At 43.8% G+C, this 24,235-nt stretch overlaps 1 long non-coding RNA gene across 1 annotated transcript in view; it reads right to left on the reverse strand.

The window, feature by feature from the left end:
* Positions 1–455: 455 nt before the first annotated feature.
* LOC106783257 (uncharacterized) overlaps positions 456–24,235 on the reverse strand; it is a 29,557-nt gene continuing 5,777 nt past the window's right edge. Inside the window, exons 3-4 of the long non-coding RNA XR_011439536.1 lie at positions 2,098–11,759; positions 456–1,488 (exon numbers count right to left, since the gene is read on the reverse strand). This is a non-coding gene — a long non-coding RNA (uncharacterized lncRNA). The remainder of the gene's footprint in view (positions 1,489–2,097; positions 11,760–24,235) is intronic.

Here is a 24,235-nt window from a genome sequence, read left to right on the forward strand (position 1 = left end):
AAATGCTGTGTGGTCTCACTTATATGTGAATCCAAAAAAAAAAAAATCAAACTCACAGAAAAAGAGATCGACTTGTGGTTAATAGAAGTGGAGGATGGAGGGAGGGGGAATTGGACGTAGGTGGTCAAAAGTTACAAGCTTCCAGTTATAAGATAAATAAGTACTGTGGATGTAAGGTACAACATGATGACTACAGCTAACACTGCTGTATGACATACAGGAAAGTTAACAAAAGAGTAAATCCTAAGAGTTCTCATCACAAGGAGAAAATTTCTTTCCTGTTTTCTTCCTGTTCTTCTATTGTGTCTATATGAGAAGATGGTTGTTAGCTGAACATATTGCTGTAATCGTGTCACAATATATGTAAATCAAACCATCATGCCGTACGCCTTAAACTTATACTTATACAGTGATGAATGTCAATTATTTCTCAATACAACTGGGGAAAAAAAGAATTGTGATTTTCAAAGAGATTTTAATGGCAAAAGAAAATGCATGTGCCATAATATGAAGCAAAATATGCAGGATACAAACTGTACTTTTAATATGATAACAACTACATTAAAATTCACTGGAAAATAGAAAATTCATTGTCATCGGTTGGTGTATGTATGCCTACTTTATATTTCTTCTTTCTGTTTTCTTATATTTTCCAAATTTTCTACAATGAGAGAAATCAGAAGAAAAAACTTTTTTCTTTAAGGTACTTTTCTATTTTATCTTCCATTTTTTCTTCAGAAATGCATGTTTAACAGAAACCCTGTAGGCTGGTCTTAAATAGGGCGAAATGGACTATTTTACAACTCATTCAAGAGTTTGTAAAGTCACAAAGTATAAGAAGGGCATATAAAATGTCCACTATTCAGCCTTGCCTAAATAAAACATGTCTTATTTGAGATGACTCCCAATTCAAGTGTCTGAGCCCAGATCTCATTACCAGCTCCTTGAGAAGTCCTGTCCAGTTCCACCTGCATCCCAATTCCTCCACTTCCGGTCTTTGGCAGAGCAGCCCTTCAGGACTCACTCCCGTGGGACTCTTGAACGTCTTGGTTCTTGTTCTATCCAGCTATGTCTCCTGACTCTGGAGGCAATGAAGTTGTCTTTGGATCAAGTTCTTGGTCAATAGCTCCAAGCAACTTCAGCCTCTCTCTCTCCTCCAAGGAATTTCTTCCTCCTTCCTTGGGGTACATACTGGCTGTTTCATTTGTTTTCCACCAGCACAGAGGGCTTTCTTTGGGCTGCTCACAGGTCTTCCTGGGACCATATCGAGAAAGCCATTTCACACAAATCCACAGCAATTGACAGCACAGACTGGATGGTGCACATGGTGGTGATGGCTGGCGGGAGTGTTTATCGCAGAGCAGAGTCCACCTCACAGCATTTACAGAAGAACCTTGACTTGGCGGGACAAGAGCTTCCATGTGCCACACCATCTCCCATCCAGTTTACGCATGGAAGCCACCTGAGGTTTTCCTTCCTTCTGTCAATCTGATTAGAAACAAGTGATGCCACCATATTTTAAAATGTGAAGCCAGGCAACAGCACTTTCACTCATCAAGCATTTTTCTTAACTGACAGCTCATCCCTCAACTATTTAGAGAAAAGGGCTCAGCCTGGACAAGTAAAAGGTATTCAACAATGAGAAACATTTTTAACAATAGGAAAGACAGAGTGAACCACTTATCAGAGCCCTGGGGCTGCTTGGTCCCTGGAAGCCTTAAAAGCATGTTGCAACTTCATTATTCACTTCCAACTGTCACTCTTGGTCCTTATGATGCCAACTCCAGCTCCTATTTTCCAGGTTGATTGTTCAGGTGCAGAAAATTGACCAGGACCCACAAGAAGCCTGACTTTTTAATCCATAAGCCTGCCATAGCTGACCCTAAAAACAATACTTTCTAAGGCTTGTTCACAAGTAAAACATACTTGAGATGGGGAAAGGATTCATGGAGAAGCACATGACAATATGGCTTAGGATCACTGGCTAACTTTAATCAACTGGTTTCAATACATATCAAATCAGTAGATTTGTTGATATATCATTCTCAACGTTTAAGGAAAAATAAGTGAGGGGGTAATGCAAGCATATCCACTTACCCCATTATCTACCTCCTGCCATGGTTCCTTGTCCTGGAAATGCTGTAGGTGAGGAGGTTTCTCCAAGGGCGTGGAGGGGGGAAATCTGAGGATGCTGTGAGGTCACAGGATCTCACAGGTAGAGATGTCAGCCAATGCAAACAGTTCGTCACAGCGTGGCCAGCCTCTAATGGGGAGCTGTGTCTCTTTTCTGCTAATGTTCTTTACCTCTTTGGCTCACAGTCTTCCCAAAAACCCATCTTCCTATCTAAGACTGAGTAGTGTAGGGGAGGAAGATCATTTCCTCTACCCATCCTAGGTCCTGCCGGCCGGGCTGCGAATTAGATTGACATGAGACAGAATAACAGGGGAAATTCAAACAAAGCTTTATAACATGTATACATAGGTGAGACCCAGAAAAACTGAGTAACTTGCCAAAATGGCGGAGGGTCTCGTCTTAAATACCATCTTCAGCTAAAGACAAAGGAGAATGTTAGGGTGGTGGTTTGGAACTTCAAGGGGGTGGAAGGCAATTTACATCGAGATGGAAATGTAAATGGGGCAACTACAGACACTGTGACCTGAGAGACACATTGTACATTACATTACAGTTATCTTACGGTAACAGCTCCTTCCTGGAACAGGCCCTCCTATTTTAAATTCTTTTAGGCAGTTGTGGGGGAGGTCAAAGTTTGTTTCAGAGTCTTTTGTTCTTAAAAATAATCAAGCCAAAGAGAAACATTTTGGGGTGGCCAATTCTGATCCCCCCCAGTAGCATACCCCAATAACCAAGAAAATGGTGTCAGAACTAATTAAACCACTGCTAGAGGAAGTCTTTGTCAACGATTTGTCTACAGTTACAAAACAATACCAAGGTATGGTCCATTTCTGTTTGGAAAATGCAGATAGACAAATGATAGATGGAAAACAATAGGCATCGAAATCTTGAGTGGTTAGCTCTGGGTGGTGACTTGGATATGGTTCTATAAAATTGACCTAGATCTGCCGAAGTGCGTACAATACAATTAAAGCACAGTGTTTTTAAAAAAGGAGAAAATCGAAAGAGAAAAGAATGATCCCAGATCACCGTTATCACTGTTTGTGCCAATGCACATTCAATTTCCCAAGAACTGGCAGGATGCCCTGAACACTTAAAAATCCTCAGTGTCCCAGATTTATAACATTTGTTGAGAAGGACGAAGATGGCGCTAATTCCATCTGTGACCAGATTCACCTCAAGTCCAGTTCCATTTCGGGGCAATAGAGAGAAAGCAGCGGTCCACAACTGAATGGAGGAGAAAAGAGAGAAAATCTAGAGGTCTTGGGGAAAGCCCAGTGGCCATCCTCGACACCCCTGAATTACCAGAGAGTAACGAAAGTTGCCTTGTCACAGACCAGGAGGTGATGACAGTTTAAGCAGCCATGAGCCCTGCCACCTCTCACGACAGGCAGCTGTGGAACCTCCAGCCGGTGTGGGCTCCTGGTACAGTCCACTGCACCAGGCAGAGAGGTGGGCATGGTGACAAAGCCTGAAATCCTGGTTTGAATGGAGAATCAAAAGCCAAGGACAAAGCTCTGAGTCAGGGCTAGCCCCCGGACTTCCAGGCTCTGAACTGACAGGTAACCTCTGACGTTGCCTGCTTGCCCCTCCCTGCTGCCCTGGGGCTGCCCTGGAGTTCCTTCTTGAGGGGCTGTGGCAGAATCTTCTGTGCTCTCTGGCAGGGTCTAGCTGAACACACACCTGTCTGTAAGTTGACGCTGGTCAAGCACAGAACTCGCTCTGACAAGTTGACTAAAGAATCCCCAAGCCCACGGCAATTCAGTGCTCTCCCAGAAGGAGTCCCGTAGGTTCTAGAAGGCCCAGAGGGCCTGCCTTCCTTTGAAATAACTTTTCTTCAAAAAGAAGACCAAGAATAATCTTAAAGAAAATACCTAATTCGTGTTCTCAATAAGATTCAAGTAAGCATAACACTTATTGAACAACAAGAAATCTCTCTTAAAAATGCTAAAATATAAAACAAGGAATGATGACGTGAAACGGGAAGCTCAGTTGGTGGATGCAAATCCACAGTAACCACGGTGGGAAGTGAATCTGGACTGGCTCCCCATGTGACGTGCGGCTTTGAGGCTGGTTTTATGAGCTGCGCGTGACAATTATAATCTGGTTACTTTACAATAACACATCAGAAACAAATCCCTGATGGCTTTTGAAAGGAGAGCACGGTGTGGAGGTGGCTGACAAGCAAGGTAACTTCTTTTCGATTTTTCTAAAATACAGCCTGTCACGTCCAAGCCCCCAGCCCTGGATCAGTGGCTTTCCCGGGAAAATGTAAACCTCTGACTCTGTTATTTCATTGCTTCTTTCCTTGTTTGTTTTCTTTCCGGCCAACTAGAATGTGAACCTCTGGTGTTAGTCTGATTCACTTCCATTACCCCACCTGGGGAGCCACTGTACATGGCAGAGGCTGGATGAAGAAATTGTTGTGGAAGCGGCCCGGCGATGCAGTGGTTAGGTTTGCACCTTCTGCTTTGGTGGCCCAGGGTTTGCCGGTTCAGATCCCGGGTGTGGACCTACATACCTCTTGTCAAGGCATGCTGCATCAGGCGTCCCACATATAAAGTAGAGGAAGATGGGCACAGATGTTAGCTTGGGGCCAGTCTTCCTCAGCAAAAAGGGGAGGATTGGCAGCAGATGTTAGCTCAGGGCTAATCTTCCTCAAAAAAAAAAAAAGAAAGAAAGAAATCGTCGTGGAATGAAAGAGTTGAATGCTGCTTCTGCCCATTCCTTATTCAAGAGCATCACTCAAGTGGGAAGCCAACCCTCTTTTCAACATCACGTTGCCCTCAACACTCATTAAACTGGCTTTCAAACACTCGTGTGCACTGCAGAAGGAGAAATAGAGGAGGCAGCAGAAATTACAAACACACATTTAGAGATCTGAAGCGAACTAGCAATAAGATCTGCATGCCCAAGGGATAACCGGGTCTGGAAAGAGAGAGGGGCCTGGTCAACGCGGCAGGTGAGTCAGCCCAGGGGCTCCCCATCACCGCCTTTTCCTACCTTCCATTCCCGCTAAGCACTGGGCAACCAAGGCCCGCACAGAAAAAATCCAATTGTTTTAGTCTCGTCTCATTCTTGGCAGACAAACATGTGAAAATAGATGTGTCAGTCATTTACACGATTTCCAGGGTGGCTGCCAAGGAACCAGCAGGACCACGCGTGGGAACCAACGCGGTAAGCCCACACCTGCTATTTTCCCATTAACATTTCCCCGTGTGGGGGCTACAATTCTGCCAACTTGTCGGAAGATTTTATCTGTTTATATCATAATGCATGAATTCCATTTTTTTGTTGTGAAAAAAAAAAACCACAGATGAGCCCCTCGTGATGATTGTGCCTTGGTCTTATTTTGAACGTGCATCTGCATTAGGAAGATACAACGGTCCAGGCGGTAATTCACCCTGGCCCTAGGGTTCAAATCTGTTCTCGTCGTTCTTCACCAGAATGAACATCAGCCTTGACCAACTTGATAGTCATCCTCTTCTCCCGCTATCGGTATTTGAATCAACAAAAAAACCGGCGGGGGTGGGGGGGGCTATTATGACTCCCATTTCACAGATGAGAAAGCCAAGGCCCAGCAAAGCTAGGTGCCTTGCCCAGGGTTTTGCAGCCGTAAATGGTGAAGTCAGGGTTAGACCCCCAGCAGTTTGTCCCAAGGATCCACGCTGTTAACACTCTCAACCATGCACGAGTAGAGCGTTTAGCAAAAACAAAAACCAAGCAAATAAAACAGGTTGCCCAGTTAAATTTGAATTCCATATAAGCAACCAACTTTTTTGGTATAAGCCTGTCCTATGGAATACTAGGGGCATGCTTTTACTTAAAACTTCTTGTTGTTTATCTGAAATTCAAGTTGAACTGGGTGTCCTGTGTTTTATCTGGCCACCCTAAGCAAGAGAAGCATTGGCTGAGGATTGCCAGTTTGGGGATCCAGAAGCCTAGGAGTTGGGGTAACCCGGGGAGGCGGTTGGGGTCAGTGAAGACAGACAGGTCAGCGGAGGCAGCCAGGGGCTTCATCTCATTCTGCTCCGGCCCAGCTCCCTAGAGAGATGCTTATGGGAGCTCCAGGGAAAGTGCTCACGCCCACTGCATGCATGTGGGAGCACATACACTTACACACATACATCCCCACGTGACTGCACGCTCACATGCCCATGCCTACACACTCACACACATGCCTACACATACACACACACACACACACACACACACATCCCTGGCCCTCTGCCTGAGATGCTAACCCATTAGGAGCAAGCTCCAGGCCGTGGTGAAGTTTCATGGCCTCTGCTGGGCAGGGGGGAAGCAAAGCCAAATTAGGGGGCTTCAGAGAACCCCAGGTGCCCATACAGCCCATCTCCCAAGAGCCTGTGCTTTTAAATTAGAAGGTGCCAGTGGGCGTCATCAGGGCCCGGCCTACCTCCTTAAAGGCGTATTTACCTCCAGCCAGGGAGTGTTTCTCAGCAATCAGTGGTTCGTCCTGTCTAGTCCTGTCCACAATGCATTTGCAGAAATCCCTCAGGGATTCTGGCATGTGGCTAAGTTTTAATTTCATTTAGCAATGAGGATACATAGCATTTCTGCTTAATGATTTTAGATGTACGTGTACGGTGGACATACAGACAGATATAGAGCTACAGATGTATAATTGTTCAAAATGATTCAAGGTGATATACATCGTAGTTGTTTAGATGAGAACGATGGTTTGTCCTCTTGTTCAGAAAACCCACATCATGTTTCATCAAGCAGACTATAAGGTCCCTAAACACGAGGACAGGTTTCCACCATCTAATGCCCAGTGTAGAGTCTTCTCCACATTCATTCATTTTTCCATGAGTTGATTTGTAAAATCGGATTAAGCAAATACTCTTTGCTCAAAATAATTTACACTGCTCTAGGCAGCAATATTCCTCAGCCAATTAATTAGATGATTAATAACTATAACTCATAATTGAATTCAAAGTCCATTTTTGCCATTCCCTAAACAGATGAGGTTTCATTGTTTATTATTATTGATGGAAAAAATTGAGTTACCTTGGCTAAACAAAAGAGGATATAGATGGCATTGGTTTCAACCACACAAAAGGAGCCTGGCCTGTGGTACATGCTCACTATGTGCCAGCTGGTTCTCTCTTGTATATCAGTGGAGAAAGGAGATGTTTATTAAAACGTTAAAATAAATATCAACAAAGCAGCAATTTGTCTTTCTATTAAAAAATTTGGCTTAGAACACAATCAGGATTTTGAGTCTGGGGCTGAGTAGAAATATATTTGAGGCCAAAATGTATCTTTCTGGGAACTTCAAGAATAAACAGAGCGAAAGAAAGATTAGGATATGATTATCAGGCAGCTCCGAAATCGAAGGGATTAGATTTTCTGCAATCTGTACGATATGATGAAAAAATATATACAATATGTGTAAGCCAAGAGAGCCTTCATGGTTAAACGTTGACATTTTTTATAAGAAAGCATTGAGCTTATCAGTTCAGCAACTAATTATTGATACTTGAAATGCAGACTTGTGGGAACAAAGGAGGGAGAGCCACTCCTTCAAAATATAAGTATAGACATGAATTGCATTAACAATTCTAGATTCTTCTCCAATAACCCAGCCCAGTACCCCAGCATGGTCAAACTGGAAATTGAGTAGACATTGTTCACTGCAGAATACAATCAAGTGTGGCCGTTACAGAACCAATCAGAAACACCTCTGCAAGCCAAACTTTTTGGACAGATACCTGAGAAATTAGTCAAGTTTCTTGCTGAGATGTGAAAATCCTAAAAGCAAAGCAAATGTCCTGTTACAAGAGCTCCAAGTCCATCAGCCACGACCTTGTCCTTACTTCAACCAGGTCAGGGCTGGAGAAGAGCAGTGTTGGTCTAAGCGTTGGCCTTTGTTCCTAGCCTGGTCACTCTATGGCTGGATGTTGCTGGTCATTAGTTATATTGGGCAGAGAACTCTAGGTTCAGCAGGTGTGTGTGTGTGTGTGTGTAGTATTGTTTATATGTATATGCTAGACAGATAGATATAGATATTCATCTTTGATAAAATTCATTTTAAAAAGCCATCCTTGTCTAAGTTGAATTAAGAGACATAGAAACTGCCCACATGAGGTTCAGAAGACATAGCACCATGGGGATGCAGGGCACGTCTAGCCCTCACCTGGTGCAGGCTGCGGGACTGGACTGAGGCATCCTGAGCCCCTGAGACGGCTGCTACAGTCAGCATGGGGGAAGGGCAGCCTGTGTTCCTCTCCTCTCAGGGCAAAGATCCCACCCTCGTGTGGCCCAGTTTGCTGATCCCACCAGGTGAGCCCCTTGTGGAGTTCTCATTCTAGTCTAGCCACTCAAGAGATTGTGTGTCCCTCCACAAGATGGCAGGTACTATCTGTCTTGGGTTGGCCACCCTCATGGGTTTCTTTGTCATTGACTGTCAAAGTCACAGCAATCTTGCCTTCATCCCTGCTGAAACTTTAATGAAAAGTCACTTCTTTCAGGTCATCAGATGGGCGATAAATTTCACCTGTTGACAGATACCTAGGGATGGACATAGACTCTGCAGCCAGCAGGACCTGGGTTCAAACCCCTACTCAACCACTTATTGGTACGAGAACCTGGGAATCTTAGTTTCATTGGTGATATAGATGCAAATAATAACAGTGCCAACACCACAGGGTTTTACACAGGTTAAATGAGATAATCCAATGTGAAGTGTGTCACACTGGGTCTGGAATGTAAAAAGCATCCTTATAGTCATTATGGGGCAATTATATGGGTGGCTCAGGATGGGGAAAGTCAAGAAAGAAGGTTCCATTGCCTTTCTGAGCTCAGAATATTTAAAAATTAATTTTGACAAGTCAGTCAACAAAACAAATATCTGCCAAGCCCTTACCACAAGTCGAGCATGATTCAAAGAGTTGGGCAAGACAGCCAGCGTCCTGCTCTCAGGAAGCTTACATTCTAATATAAATAAAGAAAAGAAAAGAAAATTAAATCACAAGGAGGTACAAGCACTCGGGCGTTACGTCAGGAGTGATTTTTGCAAATCCCCTCTAGTAACCACGCAACTTAGCTTTGGTTTTGTCAGAAACCAGGAGCTTGTGAGCTTACATGGAATTCCTTATGGCTGAGGCTGGAAACGTGGACATATCCTCAGAACCTGCTAAGGGGTGGAAGCCAGAATAATCTCCCCCCAACAGAGTTGTTCCTCTTCAGGAAATCCCCACTGCCGCAAGCTAAGAGGGTGGATGTGAGAATGTCATCACTGGGGAAGAGCGAGCTTAAACTCAGAGACAGCATTTCTGAGGTCTCTGGGGGTCTCTAAAGGCTGTGAACACACAAGACTCTCAAGAGATTAGAAAATGCTGCTTGCACCGAGGCTTGCTCCGGCACGTTTTAAGGAGCATATGTGGGAACCGCCTCCTGACAAGAAGGCTGCCTGGCACTGGCCAAGCACGTTCGCTGTGGGACTCTCATGACTCAGATGCAGGTCCTGTGAGTCATAGGATATGAAACAGAGGGGAGGCGGGGGGCAGGGGGCAGGGATGGGGGAGAAGGAGGGAGGCAAACACCAGAGTTTGCAGCAAATGAGAGCGGGGGATATGGTCTTTCTTTTAACTTGCATCAGCCAATTTTCCCATGACATGGATCGGTTACCAAGTGGTTTTCCCTAGAGCTCTGGAAGCTTTGGGTCCTTTGATTGGGGGAATCCAAAGGCATTGAGATGAAAATCAAAGGACATGCATATTTCAATTTGTCATTTCTAATTTGTAGGAATTGGTCTAGGTCTTTGAATAATGGCGCAAATCAGTCACACGTCAGACAAGCTATAGTTTGCAGCAAAAGGAAAGGAGCTATTTGGCAAAAACTTCACCCACTTCGAAAAGAAGTAATTCACCCAGAGTCGTCTTCACTGGCAGGCAGTGAAATGTGTCAAGACAAGCCCTGGGCTGGAAGTCCGAACACGCAGATGCTGGACCTGCCCGGATGCTGATCTGGAATAGGAACAAGTCACACCAGAGCCCTCAGTCTCTCCCCTCCCCACCTGGAAATACCACGGGGACCAGTTGAAAAAGGATCTCTGAAATCCAGAGGACACAGTCGGAGGATGGAGGGCTTTTCACATTTGTGTTTTTATAACCTCCACTGAGGGCACGTTTGGTAGGGGCCCCTGAGGAGCACTGTAAACAGAGACCCGTGCACCGTGGCTATTCGAGGCTGACTCAGGGTTAGGGACAGACGTGGGCCAAAACCGACAGATTCAGATAAGAAGAAGTCGGGCCTTTTGATCAGGATAAAAACTAATTCTTTCCACCGTTATTGACACCTTCTGCACAAACTTTGTACAGGGTGATGTGCTAGGTTCTTGGGGTGACTGAGGCAGAAGCAGAAAGAGGTCCTGCTGTCAAGGAACTCAAGAATTTAGTAAAGAATATAAGATTCACATGCATATCTATAACACAAAGTACCATGACCCGTTTTACTTAGGCCACTGCAACCAGGGATTAAAACAACCACAGCAGGGAGTGACCCTGTCTTGTGAGAGCTCGCCTCTCAGCGGCTTCCTCCCACATGGCACTGGGAGCCTCCCCGAGGTTCTCCTTGGGTGTTCTGAAAATTAGGTCTCCCCGGTCTCCTCCTTGAGATCCACCACTGTCCTCCTTTCCTGATGAGCTCTGTGGGGATGTTCCTGGAGCAGCTCTGCTCCCAAGGCCCGCAGGAGACACAGTGGTAGAGAACCTCCGGTACTTTGGTCTGGAGCATCTCTGCCCACCACCCCTTCTAGTAATAGGATCCTCATTTTTTATGGGAAACTGCTTCCTCCTCTGTTGTACCCAGAGCCTTGTGGTGGGGCCATCTACTTGGAGGCCCATCCCGCTGGCCTCCTGGATTAGTCCGTGTGTGGGCACAGGGATCCTTGCCAAGCCAATCCCAGCCATGTATGTATGAAGGGTGGAGAAGGCAGTTCCTTCGGGGTGACTGGGCTAGGGGGATGGCAGGTGGAGCCAGCTTCGGCCCCATCTCCTGCTGCGTCAAGGAAAGCCCACTGCAGTCGAAGTGAATGAGCCCAGTGCAGAGAAGGAGCAGAAAGGAGACAAAACCACATCTGAGGATACCATTTGCAAGCTGGGATCCAAGCTTCTCAGAGGCTAACTCTTCCTCTGGCTTTTCTGGATGTGTGAGTCAATAAATTCTCCCTTTCGGCTTAAGCTGATCCAAGTTCGCTTTCTTCCATTTGCCAACATGGTCCCTGATGCCTCTAGATGGCCTGGATGTCCCCACTGGAGCTGCCAACCCTGACGACCAGGCCTCTGAGGTCTGCACCCAGCTCCTGGGGCTGGTGTTCACACATGAGGTCAGTGCTGATGTGGCTGTGCATGTTTTTACAGATTCTGATGCCCAGATGTCTTCATGCCCATTGTCATCGACCTCTTGATGGGCCTCAGCTCTCTTCCCTCAGGATGAGTTCTTGCCAGGAGGCTCCATGATCTCCCAGGGAAACAGATCCTTGAGAGGTTCACCCCTTGCATCCTGCAGACATGCCCAGGCTTGGCTGAGTGCTAAGGCGAGGAGGCTGAAGCTCAAGATGGGAGTCCTAGTGCAGACAGAGGGTACGGAAGAAGACCTATGGCAGGCAGAGGGGAACGAGGGATGATTATGGATGACAGGAATCTGGTTGCACCATGGTTCGTGGAAGATGTGGCATTTGCAATAAGTTTGAAGGAAAGATAGGCTTCTACTACTTAAGGCATGAACAAATAAAGTGGAGGATATATGATAGCAACCAGAGAAAGAGCATGGCGGGAGACGTAGGAGCACCTGGTTACAGCTATGTCACAGAAGACCTAGAATGCCACTTGGAAGGTTTGGGTGGTGGTGTATGGGCAGTGGGGAGCCATCAAAGTCTTTGGGGGAAGGTAAGCTTATCAGGGCTGTTTCAAGCAGACTTATGTGGGTTCCAGTTGCAACTTGACCTGAGTCTACCTCTGGCTGGACCCCTTTCCTCCCACCCCTGGACCATTCATCCCAAGCCAGCTGGCTTGGCCCCAGCCAAAGTCCAGGAGCAGCCTGGCAAAGATGGAAGGCTTGCACACTGGGACTCAGCATTGTCCAGCTTCTTCCTGTAGGACCAGGTGGACTCAGAACACAGGACACCTTTGGTAGGGCGACGGGGATGAGCGGACTCAGAGAAGAGGATCCCAGAGGGGCTGAAGGGCTGGCATCTTTCTGGAGCCAGAGCATCATGGCCAGAGTGGCTGCTGGCTGGAGAGGAGCCATGTAGGTCGTTTGGGTTGGCATCCCAACTCTGCTCCCCATCCCCACCCCTTACCCCTCCTTGATTAGAAAAATAAATCTTCCACACTTTCTGCTAATACTTACATAGTTGTTACAGCATTTAGATCTCTGATCCAAGAGGAGATTGCTTTGCATGTTGTCTGAGGAGGGTATCTAACTACATTTTTCCAAATAGATCATTAACTATAACAGTGATATTTATTTGATAATTTATCCTTCTTTCCTTCAGTGTTTAGAAATGCCACATTTTCCCAATATTAAATTCATATATATTATAATTTTTTTGTGTATTTTCTTCCACTTACCGTCTATTCTTAGAATAGTACCGCCCTGTTTTGAACAGAATAGCTGAACACATACCCCTTGACCCCATAATGACACTGCCAAGAATCCATCCTATGAAAATAATAGCTCAGATATGTTCCAGGATGTTCAGTATTGTTAGATTGCTAGGAAATAAATGGGGAAAATACAGGAAAAAACTGGGAAAGCATCTCCATTTCTAACAGAAGAGGATGATGGAATAAATTACTATATAGTTGAATAGAAGAACGCTATGAAGCCATTAAAAATGAGGTAAAGCTGCACATACTGATCTAGAAATTGGTCCATGAATATTAAGTTGAAAAAGTTATATTTGTGCATACAAGGCACATCAAACACACACACCAAACACACACACATAGATATACTTATATATTTGTGTGTGTGTGTGTGTGTGTATATATATACAATGACTCTGTTTTATATAAATGTATCTGCCCATGAATATAAGTAGATCTGAGCCAATTTAGGATGAATTCAGGAAGGCTACACCTGTAAAGAATAGCTACGTACTAGGTGACAGATTGGGAAGGTAAGTGGTTTTTCTTTCATTTCTTACTTTCTATAACTAAATTTGTAAACAAGAATGGGTACAACAAGTGATCTTTAAAATAAAAGGACTAAACAGAAGTAGATGAAGATGGGGCTCAGGCTGGATGAACAAGTCCGAAAGGGGGGGGGGGGCTGCTACACCTCGTGACAGCTGCGTGGGCCGCCTTCCGCTGCCTACCCCATCAGAGGTGTGCCACTGACAAACCCCACTCCCCGGGCTCTCAGGAATCAGGTTTGGTTTCCAAAGTTGGCCTGGAAGTTGACACACTACAGACCCCCGGTCAAGGCCACATCCGCCATGTCCAGAAGGACCTCAGCCTGTCATCGGGAGAGTGGAGGACACCACACAGGTGGGCAGTATGGCGGGAAACAGAGCTGGCATGAAACAGGGCTAGTTCCCTCCCTGAGCCGGATGTGGAAGCCTCCAGGATCTTGAAGGCTCCTTCAGCTCCTCCTGTCAAGTCTCCAAGGACCTTGAACCGTAAGCAGAAGCAGCCTGTTGCTCATTAGTGAACATGAGCAATTCCACGCCCAAAACCACACATGTGGATGAGCTTTCCTTGGAGAAATCCAGAAACAATGAAAATTTTCAAAGAATCTTTTTTTTCTTTTATGCCTTCATGCCACATCTTATCACAAGAAAACCCTAGAGTTTGCAACACCAGAAGGTTCTTTCTTGGAATTATTTTTTTCCTCTCAAAGAATATCTTAAAATATCTCATAGCAGCACAAAACAGAAAAATAAACCCACACACTCAGCAATTAAGCTTTTGCATCTCCTGGAAGGAACTGGGAGGAAATGAAAATACAACAATCTGTAAAGCTGTTTCTTCCCCAGCACAGCCCAGATGGGAGATGTTGACTGGTCATCAAAGGGATGAAAGCTTCGCTTCTCCGGAAATCAGTCTTAATGGCTGGCTTGTGAGCTGGGAGTGCTGCAAGGTCAGAGGTCATGTCTGTTTAGGGTACCCCTCTACCCCAGAATCCTGAATGTGCAGGTGATCAAAACACCCTCCCATTAGAAGGGGTTTGCCAAGTGGAGCACAGCACTAACATGCACAGGAGATGAGACACTGGACTCAGACTCGGCTAATGGTACCTTGAATACAGCGCTTGATCATTTTGAAAATACAAGGGTGTCTGTTCTTCAGTTTATCCCCAATATGAGACTGTAACATGGGCAGGGAAGGTGTCCTTATCTCAGAAAAGTTAAATAAATTGCTTGGAGTCCCAGAGATAGTGAAAGCTTGATTAAGCTTTCTTCTTAGGACTTATCAGAGTCCAATTTGTTACGTAATCTTTTGTTTGTGGTTTCTCTCTTCCGCTAGAATGTAACTCACATCAGGAAGAGCTTTATCTGTTTTGTTGACTGCTGTATCCTCAGCATCTAGAGTGGAACCTGGTACTGGGGAGAGTCAACTTAGAAAGCAAATTTGCCTGTTATTTTATCTCAAAATGAGTTTTTTGGAGAATAGACCGAAGAAGTGCATTTCAGGATGTGATACTATGGCAAATCATAGGCAAATCCAGAAAAGAAAGGAGGGGAGCTGTCTTTCTAGAGAGAAAGGGGGAGTAGGGAGGCATTGTTCTATACAAAAGTCCATTGGGGGAAATAAGAGTTCAGGGTACCAATGGCTTCTCTTTGGCTGAGCTGCAGCATTTCTCATTGACTGGCTTGTTGCCGGGTGGAGAGAGAAATCTTCCTTCAGCCGTAAAGTAGTTGTACTTCCTGTCCAAGATGCGAGATAGGTCTCTTCCTATTTGGTGTAATTGACAATGTGTGATAGGGCTTGAGAGCTACCCCTACAGGTCTTCCAGACTCCAATTTAGTTAAGGTTTCTTTTATTAATTTCCACAGTAGCTATTGAATAAATAGTTGTCTTTGTTGTCATTGTCACTAGCATCCTCCAGGATGGCTGTCTGTGAAAAATTCATCTGAGCTGACATATGGAGGATGAGGAGCAGTGAACAAGATCAAATGTGGTGGCTAGAGAATTTCAGTCAGATAGAACAGCATGTGCAAAGGCCCAGTGGCAGGAAGGAGCATGGGAAGAAAGAGGGGCTGAGAAAAGGCCAGGGCAGCTGGGGCAGAGAGAGCAGGGAGCACAGGGCCTGGAGAGGGGCACCGGACTCCTTCTGACCCATTCATTCCACAGCTACTATCACAACATTCACGGACTGTAGTAATAGCTGCCCACCTGGTCTGACAAGCCCACAGACCCTGCATTGTGATTAAACCAATTTTTAAAAATTCAAATGTGTGCAAATCCACCTATTCCTTGAAGTCCTCGAAGACCTTCACAACGCAGCACATGAGGTCCTGCCAGGGCTGCCTCTTGCCAAGAACAGCCGAGGAGGTCTTGAAGAAGAAAACTCCCACCTATCAAAACCTATCAGCTATAACTAAAAGGATGTAGTATTGATATGTGAAATGAGAGACAAATAGACTGATAGAGTAGAATAAGTCCAGAAACAGACCATACATATATAGTGATTGATTTATGATAAAAATGACATGGCAAGCAAGGCACTTGGGAGGTTAACAAACTTTTTAACAAATTTTGCTGGATTCATTGGCTCTCCTATATGGAAAAAACTGTATCTTGACTCCTGTCTTACACCATACATAAAAAATCAATCCTAGATACCTTGCAGAACCGTATGTGAAAGATAATGTAATAACACTTTTAGAAGAAGACAAAAGAGTGCGTCTTCATGACTTTGGAGTAGGCAAAGATTTCTTAAATGGGACACAAAGGGCATTGACCTTATAGCCAGAACCCCCACAGAACAATCAATAAAACTGTATTAAAATTAAGAACCTCTTTTCACCAAAAGGCACTCTTAGGAGAGTGTAAAGATGAGGCAGAGACTGAGAGAAGATATTGGCAGTACATATATCCAACAAAGGACTCGTGTCAGGAATAAAGAATATTATAAATCAATAAGCTACAGAGAGAAAAGCCAATAGAAAAATAAGTGAAGACTTGGATAATATATAACAAATATAGAAATTCAAATGACACAGGAGCACATGGAAATATGTACAGCTACATTAGCCATCCAGGAGATACTACTACAGACACAACAGAACGGGGGGAACAACTGGAATACCGAGTGTTGGTGAGGATGTGGAGCAGCTGGAACTCATGCTGCTGGTGGGAGGGTAAACTGGTATCACAATTTGGAAAACTGATCATCAGTATTTAATAAGCTGAATATGCATATCTCATGACCCAGAAATTCCACTTCTCAGCAGATACTCAACGGAAATTTTCACTTACATTTCCCAAAAGACATAGACTAAAATATTCATAGCAGCACTATTCAAAATAGCCCCAAATTGGAAACTATACACATGCTCAGCAGTAGTAGAATGGATCAACAAATTGTAGTATATTCACACAGTGGAAGGCTATCCAGTTATAAATGAATAATCTACAGCTCTATGCAAGAATATTATTAAAATCTCACAAATATAATACTGAATGAAATAATCCATACACAAAAGAGACTGTATCATATAATTCTATTTCTATTTTTTAAAAAAGGCAAAACTAATCTATGCTGTTAGAAGTCAGGATTGTGGTTGCCCTTAATGAACAGTGACTGATGTGGGTATGAAAATGCAGTCTGGGGGCTGGAAATGTTCTATTTCTTCATCTCTGTGTTGGTGACATGGGTGAGTTTCCATTTGTGAAAATTTATCTTCTTGGCCACTCACGATATGGGCACATCTCTGAATTTACATTATCCTTCAATAAAAAGCTCAAACAGTGTGTGAACTATTGCACGCCTTGACTTCAGTGGTGGTCAAAGAAATCTACATATGCAACAAGGTTGCACAGAACTAAATAGATACACACAGAAGGGAGGGCACGTGAAACTGAGGAAATCTGAATAAGGTCAGCAGTGTATCGTTGTCAGTTTCCTGGTTGTGATGTGACACTAGAGGAATGCAAGATATTACCGGGGTCGGGGGGAGGGGGATGCAGGCTCTTACAACTCCATGTGAATCCAGAATTATGTCAAAATAAAGAGGCTTTGGATTTTTTTTTTTAAAGATTTTTTTTTTAATTTTTCTTTTTTCTCCCCAAAGCCCCCCAGTACATAGTTGTATATTCTTTGTTGTGGGTCCTTCTAGTTGTGGTATGTGGGACGCTGCCTCAGCGTGGTTTGATGAGCAGTGCCATGTCCGCGCCCAGGATTCGAACCAACGAAACACTGGGCCGCCTGCAGCGGAGCGCACGAACTTAACCACTCGACCACGGGGCCAGCCCTGAGGTTTTGGATTTTTTAAAAAGTGTTTATGTGTGCCTAGAAGTGGCCTTGAAAAGACGTAAAGTATAATATTGGCAGTGGATAAGTCCAGGATGTGAATAGGATTAAGCAGAAAAAGGAAAGGTGAGTTTGCCCTCTTGCTCAGTGTATTAATGTATCTTTGAAACTTTTACAGTAAGAATGTATTCATCTATTATTTGTGCATACTTTAAAAAACCAATTGCTTCCCCCAAAAATTGAAATAAAAATCAGTTTTCAACTTTCCCAGACCAACTGGGCTGTTTAGACACTGCTGGATAAACCACATTTTCACCCCAGCGTCAAACATACAGTGGCCCTAATAAACACTGATTGATTACCTAAGAAGTTAAGGAGATGATAATTACACCAGCAGAGGAGTTTTTAAACATGCCTCTGGACATATCACAAAGACAGCCATGGAAATTTAATATGAGGTCCTTCCAGATGCCCATTGCCTCTGTTCCATGTGATCAAGTGTCCCAGTGTGGCCCCATGTGCCTCAGAACCAAAGGCATAGCAGGTGAGCCAGGGGTGCTATGAGTAAATCCCAGAGGAGAGCACTGCCAAAGAAATTTTGCGGTCAATTAGCTCAAAGAGAACCAGAATTTGTTTTTCCATGACCCTTTGCCCACATCTCATGTGCAAAAGTTGAGTGCTTACAAAACTAATATTTACGTTTTTGAAACCGTATAGAGCACCAGGTGTAACATGCATCAATTATTTCCCCTCACTCCTTTGACGGTTCAGAGACGCTCTGTTTTCCACAGCATCAACACAGCTCTTTAGAATAGTGCTAACATCTTCCACTCAGTTATGACTTAAAAAAATAAAAAGTTTTGCTTTTCTGGATTTCCACACGAAGCGACTTAGTGTACACACACATTTTGTGATGTGGCTTAGCCATGAATGGCTCTTTTATCTCTATATAAAACGATTTTGGGTCCTGCTTCATGTTTTCTGCCTAAAACTCTTTGTCTGATAGTAATTTTGTTATAGCTGTCTTTATTATTGTCGTTGTTGTTTTTGGTCCAGAGTTTATGTCTAACCTTCTGTTTCTCTTAAATGGATTTCCTATAGAAAGCCAGTTAATGAATTTTTAAAAATATGATACAGAACATGCCATTCAATAAGAGAACCAAAGCTCTTTTATTGACGTAATATTTTGCTAGGTCTTTTCTGATCTTGTATGTATTTTCTTGTTCTACCATCTTGCTTTTTCTCCATCTTCTGTTATAAACACTGTGTTTTATTTGCTTTCACTTCTTCAGAAATCGGAGGTTTAAAATCTGATTTCAGTTTTACTGGTATTTACTTTATAGCTTTCCAAAAAAGTCTTGAACCTACGTTTATATGTTTTCATGCTGAAAGAAAAATCAAGCACGTTTTACTTCCTTTTACAGGAGATCAAGATTATCAAACTTTGATTTATTATTCCAATGCCACCCGATCTTCTGTAATTTTATCTGAGACTGTAAACCACATCGTAACATTACTCAAGTTTTTATTATTCGTTTTTTATTAGTTTTATTATTTAAGTTATGGCTTCAAATTCATGTGCAAATTTAAGAGAAATATTGTGATTTTTCTATGTTTAGTTGATTCTAGTCCTCATCACTTATCCAATTTCTTTCAACAAAAAGCCATCATTCTTAAATATAATTCTGTGTCTGGAATCTTAAGAACATTTGTAAGTTACTATTTTAGAAATAGCATTATGATGCTGTGTTATAAGAATATTCTTCAGCTTTCTGCTTGCAAATATCAATTACAAATTCTCCAGATAAAAAATTATTAAAAATCACATCTTATTGCCTTTCCTTTTTTCCAAGCAAATCAATTTTCTTAGGTTGAACTCGCAAAGGAGTCTGTGAATAATCTGATTTTCATTTCTTTAAAGATAACACATTACACATTTGGAGGTTTTTTTTCTTCTCCTCTCTGAATATCTGTAAAACTCTTTGATAGCATTTGACTTTATAAAAAAGTAATTTTATAAGTATATACTGGGTGTTACCAGCTTTTAATGAAGTTTCTTAAGAGTCTGGCCATACTGCTTTTCATATTCAAGTCTTATTAGGTCTGAAAGCTGGTTTAAAAAATTCTTTTCTATATTCAAATACTGTTTCTGCTTCGTTTATTATTTTTCCCTTTGGGGAATATTATTAGATTGGTTTATTGTCAAAATTCTTCCACGTCTGTTATTTTAGCTACCATCTTTTCACTTCTCTATCCCTTATTCTGTGTTCTGAGGCTGTCGCTCAGCATTTTCCTCCACAAGAACTCATTTGATTCTCTGTAGGGAACAAATCTCTGTTCATTGCCTTCGATGTAAGTTTTTATTTAGCTGCTGTGCTCCTGACTCACACGCAGGCCTTATACTTATCTTTTTATAGTCATCATTCTGCATAATTAACACGAAAGTGAAATTTTCTTAAAAATTCTTTTGCTTTTTAATAAATAAATTTAGATTGAGAGGACGCCCTTTTCTTTGAGATCTTCCTAGATGCTACATAATCACTGTGACTCAGCTTTTACAAAAGGCTCCCGATTTAAATCAGTCCCCTTCTAACACCTGAAGGACGTCCTGAGAGTGACATGACCAAACATTCACATTCTATTGTCACCGCCGTCTATCACAAGGGATGCAGTAACTGCAGAGTTCTCAATTCTGTGTTTTAAAATTAATCTTTCGAGCAGAGGTCCCAGATCCTTCATCTACTTCTCTAGTTCTTTCTGTTCTTATTGGTGTCTGCACAGAGGAAGAGAACACTGAGATGTAGACAGTGAAATACAAACGAACTCAGCCACATGCTGCTTCTTGCACCACTGCAAACGGAGGGGTTGGCAAATTGGTTGGTTCTCCCCACTCCTGCCTTCTTTTTCTCAGAAGTTATTTCCCCTGGTTTTCGGGAACTCTAAGACATCTTTCTCCCCAACCACTATATCAAGGTTTAAAAGCTCTTTGCCCTTGGGCATTTATCTCAGAGAACTGAAAGGAGGTGTTCATGCAAACCTGTACACAAATGTTCATAGCAGCTTCATTCATAATAGCAAAAAACTGCAAGCAACTCAAATGTCCTTCAGCGAGTGAATGGTGAAACAAACTCCGGTATATCCAAGCCATGGAATACTACTCAGCGATGAAAAGGAATGAATTATTTATCCACACAACAATGTGGACAAATCTCCAGAGAATTATGCTGAGTGGAAGAAGCCAATCTCAAAATCTTATATATTATATGATTCCATTTATATGACATTCTTAAAATGATAAAATCACAGAAATGGAAAACAGATTAGTGGCTGCCAGGGGCTAAGAACTGGGTGGGAGTAAGAAGGAAGTGGGTGTGGCTATAAAAGGGCAACATGAGGGGTCCTTATAGTGATGGAAACGCTCTGTATCTGGACTATATTGATGTCAATATCCTGACTACAATAGTACCCTGCAGGTTTGAAGGATGTCACAAGGGGAGGGCATTTCTTTCAACTGCATGTGAATCCATAATTATCTCAAGATATTTTTAAAAAAGACCCTTTGCCAGTTACCTTTCGGAGATTCCCCTTTTTGGTATTTTTATCCCCATTTTCATTGCGATTACCTTAAACATGTGCAATGACTGATGACTGGAACCAATATAATCCCGAGTGGGTCTGATTCGCTGGGATCCATGCCAACTACTCAGTCTACCTCAGCACGTCATTGTGTGCATTCTTTTCGCTCAAGATGGCACTTTAGGAGGTGCAGTCTTTTCTCTCTCGAGGAGCTGACGTTATCAACAGACCACAGAATAAAGACATGAACCATTATGGAGCAGGTATCACAGGGGTGGAGTGTCCTGTCCCAGGTGTAGCCGCCGCACAGCTGAGAGCAAAGGTTTCCAAACGGCTCACATCCTGAAATGGGATGCCGCCTGGGGAGCCCACCCACCAGGCTTTTAAAGAAGTCTAACTCGGTCGGCCACAACAGTGGGGTCCTGGGGGAATTCAGTTCTGGAAGAAGGGCTGTTGCTGCCACCTCCTCCTGAGGGCTGTCCTTTCCTCTCTCCTCCCAGAAGACTGTAGGGGACACAGGTCCATGACTGCCTCTGCTCTGGAGGTTAAGAGGTGGAACAACTTCCAGAGAATTCTATTCTAGCGGAGCCAGTAGACAACGTAAGATAGTGTGCCTGGGAAATTCAACAGGGAGGGAAGCCCAGCGGTTCTACTCCCCAATCTGCTGCCCTGAGCGGGAGGTGCCTGCAATGGGGCAAGGATTTAAGAACTTTAGGAAGAGGAGGAGAGCAGGACTCATCTGGGCCACCGCTGTTCAGATTCAGCTCCCTGGATGTTGACAGATGTCCCCAGATGTTGCCCTTTGGTGAAAACCAAAGGTAGGTTGCAGACGAGTCAAGAATGGAAAGCAAAGAAGACGACTGCTGCCTTTTCTTTCCAGAAGTTCTTTTAATGACAGAAAACGAAGCGAAAGAAGTGAAGATTGAGGAATTGGATTTTGTGCAGAGGAAAGAACTGAGGATGTTTTTAAGGCTGGAAGACCACCCAACCTGGAGTCAGTGGGTGAGTTCTTGTCCCAACCAGCAAGTCTTGAACCAACCAGGCGGGAAGCCTTGGAGAGATCACCTGCCAGGGGGCCATGCGAAATCCTGTCTTGCATCCCTTACCAGCTTGTTTTAAGGATCAAACAAATAATGTGAATTTGTTTTAAACACTAGAGCGTTCTACACATGGGATAGATTTTATCCTTACCATAATCATTAGTTCTTTAGGCTTCACCAGCATCAGGAATATGGGAGAGGAATAATCTAAAGCCTGAATTTTAAAATGATAATTAAAACTAGACCTTGCTCCCCAGACAGTAACAGCAATGAGTCAGAGAGGTTAGTGGAGGAACCAGGGTTTTTCATCACTGGGACTTTGTCTGGCAGAGCATAGGCTGTCCCTTCTTTCACTGGTGTCCCCAGCCTGTCTCCCTTCATTGAGTGGAGTCAGTTCACAAGCCATGTGACAAAGCAGGAAAGATGTGACACACCTGATATAGCCTGGGATGTGGTGTTCTGAACATTCCCAGGGCCTCTCCAATTCCTCTTTATTAACTTAAGATCTCCAACCTCCATGGACCAATGTTGATTTTATTAAGAAATGGATCTTTATGGGGCTTGCTAATACCCTCTCTCTCCTAGGCACCTGGGAGGATATGCCTTCAAAGTGTCGGAATCTCCTTCATCAATAGTTTGCTTGGCTCTTGACTAAGGGTTATTGACCGTGAGTCTCCTTAAGGCCACTGACCAGGAGCCCAAGGACACTGCGTGCCATGGTGCTCTCAGCTGCCCTGTCCCTGGAGTGACCTTGGGCTCACTTGCGCTCATACGTAAGTTTCTTCTTGCTCCTGCTTTGGCACCAGGACTAGGGCGAGGTGGGGTGGCACCCAGGGTGCCAGATTCAGGGAGGTGCTCCGTTGCATGCCTTTAAATTTCACGCTCTAGGTCCCAGCCCTGTTTGACGTCCTTCCAGCTAAGTCCACCTCCCCCTGCTCTCCCTCTCCACTTTCTGCTGAGCCCTCAGGAGCACTTCCTTGCCCAACCTCTGCATTTCAACTGAAACCAGGCTCCCAGAAAAGGACGGACACCTTCTCTGTGGAAGACCGTAATTTCCAAAGCCGGCTGCAGCATCGCCTCCCTCTCCCAGGGTCTGCTAGACCCCAGCCACTCCTCTGTCCCACGTGGAGCCTAATTTCCCTCCCCCTTGAGTGCGGGCTGGGGTCTGATTCACTTGCAGCTACAGGATGTGGTCAAAGTGATGCACAACTTGGAGGTCAAGTCTGAAAAGACAATGCAACCCTCACCTTGCTCACTGGGATGTTCCTCATGACCCAGGTGGCGGAGGGCTAGACTGACATCGGCTCCACTGTTACACAGCTGCCTCACTTGGAGCAGGTGCCTAGAGGGGCAGTCGCCACGCAGGGCAGCAGACAGACTGGAGAACCGCTCGTGGATATTTCCCTCTTCTGCCTGGAAGTCACCCACCTCTCCAACAGCACCTCGCTCAGAGAAGGTGCTCAATATATTGTGCAGAATGAATGAATGGATCTTAACTTCATAATTCATGCTATGATCTGCTAAGAAACCTATTTCTCTTTAATTTTCTTTTTCAGAAATGTCCTGGCTATTCTACACATATTTTTCCTACAAAGAAAACCTACTATTATTTGGTCAAGTTTCCAAAATTCTGTGGGGCTACCGATTGTTTCACATCTAACCTAGATGATATGAGACTAATTAACTTTTTTTATAATGCTGGATTTCTGATCTCTCTTTTTATCAGGTTTTTCTTTGAATCCCCATCAGCAGAGTTCATATGCAGTTTTCTTCATCCAAGTCTTGTACATTTCTTATTTACCTTTTTCCTAATGATTCTGCTTCTGTAGCTACTGTGAATGGAATGGTCTTCTTAATATTTTCTGCCTGGATTTTGAGCTCAGTAATAAGATATTGACTTGTGTGCCTATGGCTGTTGCTTTATATAAGCTCCCATGGGACAGTAATCACAGTCCGTCTTTATTCTTGTCTCCCCTCCCCTTCAATAGCCAGCGGGTGGGGGAAGCTTTTCCTTTGCTTGTGAATAAAAACCTGT

This window comes from Equus caballus, chromosome 6 (genome assembly GCF_041296265.1).
Source record: "Equus caballus isolate H_3958 breed thoroughbred chromosome 6, TB-T2T, whole genome shotgun sequence".
NCBI classification, from domain to species: Eukaryota; Metazoa; Chordata; class Mammalia; order Perissodactyla; family Equidae; genus Equus; species Equus caballus.